The 4,588-nt window shown below is 41.1% G+C and overlaps 1 protein-coding gene across 5 annotated transcripts in view; it reads right to left on the reverse strand.

Annotated features, from left to right (window-relative positions):
• The window catches only part of ZFAT (zinc finger and AT-hook domain containing), a 279,097-nt gene that overhangs the window by 88,769 nt on the left and 185,740 nt on the right, over positions 1–4,588 (reverse strand). The window lies entirely within an intron of this gene.

Raw genomic sequence — 4,588 nt, forward strand, 5'->3', positions numbered from 1 at the left:
AACACAAAGCACCACCACAACAAAAAAACCCCAGCAACCAAAAATAAATTATTGTATCTGAATCTGACATCTTTCTGTTAATCAAGTGACCCTTATTAATGGATGAGTTCAAAAAGTGGGCCTCTCTGGCCTGAATTTGCCCTTTCTGACATCAGATGCCTCACATTCAGCTCATTTGTCTCAAGCTGGTTTTAGAGCTCTTTCCGTAATTAAAGGTTTTTCCCCCTCTAAGACAGATTTCCCTGAAGGGCATTTTGTTCCCCTAGTTATTTTACACTGATTGTAGCTAGAGACTACATGACAGTTGTTCAGAGAGAAAGACAGATGAGACGATTTCCACCTTTGGGGCCCTGACCCACTGCAAATGAATCTGCAATGGACAAATCAACACTATTAAAATAATTTGAATTTCCAGTCTTAATAACTCTTGAAGGTGAGAGAGAAGAGCTGCATAAACTTAGAAAGAATATTTCTGTTCAAAATGATGAAGGTGCAAACCCAACGTATTTCATGTCAGGCACCTGTTCTCATGGAGCGGCTCATTTCCAGTGCTTTCCTAAGGAAAATATTTCAAATTCCTGTCTCTCCTCAGCACTAAAAGGTAAGCTCAATAGTAGATATACAGTTATTTCCCATGAGTAGATGATACATTAATTTATAAGGCTTTAAAATAATGTGGTTTAGTGGCTTGATGTAAGACGAAAGCTTGCGCCTATTACTTATTCCTGGTCAACAAATACAAGGTTTATAATTTACACAAAGAGAGCTATATCTAGCATGAGCCTTGTTGCTGGGAATAGTAGAAATTGCACAAGGTATCCCCATTATTCTATCAGCCTAATTTTGCTAAGTTCATTTTCATGAAGCACAGAAATGTGACTGCCTATTCAGCCTCTCATCCTGGGAACATATTGTAATTAACTGCCTGAGCAGCTGTACGGTGGTAGGAAAAGGCTTTAAATGATGTGACTCTGTTGATATTACGCGTGTTAAAATTATTTTGGAGATTGGAAAGGAAGATCTGATTGCCTTTTATGGCAACGTCTAAAACCTAAATGAGTTCTGACACCTGAAGGAAGAAATAACCTGCAGACTTCACATCAGCAGTCTGTAAAATGCATTTGGAAGCTTGATCACCATGACCTAACCTTTGCAATCATTTCAGCCCCTCCAGTTATTGTCACATATTAGATCCTCAAAAGTTGTTTAATTGATGCTGTAAATGTTAACATAAACTCGATGGCAAAGGAACAGCTATTCACTGTGTAAGCCAATTTCTTCATTATCACAAGGAACCAAGATACCACTGATTACTTTTCTCATGAGCAAACAGCGATGCTACAGTGAAAATCTTAAAAAAAAAAAGTACTTGGAGAAACTATTACAACATTTTATTAAATGGGAGGACATGGAGTTAGTCTGGCAGACAGCTACAGTTTGTAAGGCAAGGATGGGGCAAGCCTTGAATAATACATTTAAGGTATTAATAGCAATAGTTAAAATATTGTCTTCTGTAGGATGACATAATCGTTCTGTAAATCTGGTTGCTGTCTTTGTTTCTAAAAAGTAGACTGAGGGATTAAGACAAATTATGGTATAGAGTCCATCATGGTGGATCATCGTTAAATGCAGCTGTAAGCCAAAAAGCTACTGAAAGATTTCTGTACCTCCATGTCCTACTCAAGTCACTTATATCAACAAAATAAGATTTGAACAGGTCACACTCCAGCCAGCTGGCAGTCCACCACTACTGCAATTTCACTGCAAAACAGTGACAGCAGATACCATACAAAAGTAAGACCTAGCAAGAAAATATATCCTAGATTTTACAACAGGTTTCTGATCTCAGTCCTAACCCTCCACCAACTGCAAACTTCACCAGTCAGCACCACTCTTCTAACAAAGCCTTCAGGAACACAGGTTAAGTTTTGAAACTGGGTTTCAGTTTAGTTTTGTGAGAAAGCTTTATGCAGCCAGGCTCAGGCATCCCTTAGGAGGGGATGAGACAAGAGGTTTGAGCAACCTGGTCCTAGTGGAAGGTGTCCCTGCCCATGGTAAGGGGGCTGGAACCAGATGATCTTTAAGGTCCCCTCCAACCCACACCGTTCTGTGATTCTATGGTTCTATGTTACTGGAAGCATGTTCTTTACTTGCCTGTTTGGTCTGCCTAGGAGCAGGGAGAATGAGCCGAGGGTGCCAAGGATGTGCTTCCAAGTGCTTGATCTAGGGGAGGCTGTGGGACCTCCAAGAAAAGAGTATGGGACAGAGAGCAACCTGGTTCAACATCTCATCCAACTTTGAGGACCTCTGCAGATGTCAACCTGCATCTGTTTGGGGGGGCTAATTCAGCGCAGAACCTGTCAGCAGGACATGCAGTTCTGAGTGATCCTGGAGCAGAGGCAAGTGAGACTGTTGCTTAGTAAGGCCTGTGATCTCATGAACATTTTTTTTTGTTTGCTTCTGTCTTTAAAAAAAGACATTCTTGCAACTCACCTTTATAGACTGCCTTCATAACCATGTATCTTGGCTAGCTATGTTTTGCCTCTGTAACTGCTTGCTTGCAAAAATCACTTGATGCTTCTTGTTTAAGAACACAAGGTCTCCTGCGAAGAAAACATTTCTCACAGTCTAGTTGTATATTGTTCAATGCAGAAGCTTCTGGGCACTATTAGTGTTATTATTTGTATTTCAGAGGGCACCAAAGAGATTTGAGAATGGTTGTCCTTTGGCTGGAAAAACAGGTTTCCCCACGAAGAGTTGCTTCAGGGACGTTAAAATCAAAAGTGGAAATGGCACAGCACTAAGCACACAAAGTGGCATTCTGACGTGATTAGGGGGGAATATAAATTACAGCCACATTAGTATTAAGTACTAAATATCAGCATAAATATTTGTCTATTCCAGCTGTAGATTCTAATAGAGAATTAGACACGTAAGTGCCTAATAGTATCAAAGCATTTGTTCTAAGAATGTGAATTTTCATATTTGTGCCATTATAAGCAGTGTTAATTCTTCATTTGAAGTATATTTGTCTTCATTATTCAGAGTATCCCTTTTCATTAGCACTGGAAATTCAGTCAGAAACATGCTGTATTCATTCCACTGATGATGATCTAAACTACCCTCTTGGGTGAGAAATGCAAAATACATTTATTCTGTTTTAATTAGACCTCTAGTAAATCCTTGGCAAATGGTAATTTCAAGCAGAAGATGAGAGAGCTATTTCCTTTAGTCTCTCCCTACCATGAGAGCAGGATGACAGAAGGAGCTAGGAGTTAATAGGAAACATTAACCAAAATTTGCCCTTGTAGCAGCTAGCAGTTCAGCTGCTCTTTCATATTTCTTCCATGACATCACACACACTTCCAGACTTTAACATTTGTCCATGGCCTTCAGGGAGTGCACACCACAGTAAAAAGATGAAGTGCTTTTAAAAGATTGCGCTAATACACCATCAGGGCTGACACAGCGCTGGTGTCAGTGGAGGTAAGGGAGAGTGCTGAACTCCTCACCTCCATCCCTATCACTAGGAGGATGAAAAACGTCTACTCTGATGCTGCCAGCATTGCAAGCTGTCTCCAGCTGCCCACAACCAGCCATCAGGATCAAAGGGTGGGGAGCGCCAGGGCCCCAGTATCCACAGTGCTCAAGGTTTAAGTGCTGTGATGGAGGGGTAGCAATGGAGTCAACTAGGGTGGGGAAAGAAGAGACGCTGAAATCTTTCCCTTCCTGGCAAAAATCCCAGGAAACCTAGATCTGACCATCAGCTTAAAAATGCAGTTGTGCTCCCCAGGGATACAGGTACATTGAAAGATTATTAAGCTACCCTGGGTGACCCCAGTGGTCCTTTATGGACTGGCTGGCTACTGAGGGGTTAGAGGAACACCCCGTTTCTCAGCCACAATGTTCTTTGTGCTGAAAAAGGACAGTAGCTCATGGGAAAAACAGTGACTAAGGCATCACTGAGACATAAATTCCTTCCCAGGCCTGCCCTTTGCCTGCTTGCTGACTCGGGATGAGTCACTGCCATTTATCCTCTTTCTCTTAGATGCATTATCTATTCAGTGCAAATCTTATAAGGCAGGAGCACCTTCTTAAAGGGGTTTGTCTAACACCAAAGATGACGAGTTCCCGGAGTGCAACCGTGGTGTATAAATAGTGAGGAGGCCAGCTGGCTGCAGAGTGTAAAAGGCTTGTGCTCTGCAATTCTTTGGCCTTTCCAAACTGTGGAAACTTACAGATATCGAAAGGAAAGAATCCAAAGGCAAAGGAGGAGGGCTTGAGGAGGTGGAGGAAGGGAGGGAAACCACATACTAATGGCTTATGATAAATTACTTGGCAATTTGTAGTCTGGCTTCTTTGAGATAAAAAGCCAATACAAAGAAATCAAGAGCAATTATGTCCCAGCCTATGAAATGTCTTGGGCTATGTTCAAGCCTTCATTTTTCAGCTTATGAAATGTCTTGGGGTACGCTCAAGCCTTCACTTTTGATTCTTTATGTTTTACACTTTGTATGTTTTGTGTCTTCTGCAAATAATGAATTCTATCATCATTATTAGTTATTATTTTCATTATGGTATTTATTAC

Source organism: Falco punctatus (genome assembly GCF_963210335.1).
Source record: "Falco punctatus genome assembly, chromosome: 3".
NCBI classification, from domain to species: Eukaryota; Metazoa; Chordata; class Aves; order Falconiformes; family Falconidae; genus Falco; species Falco punctatus.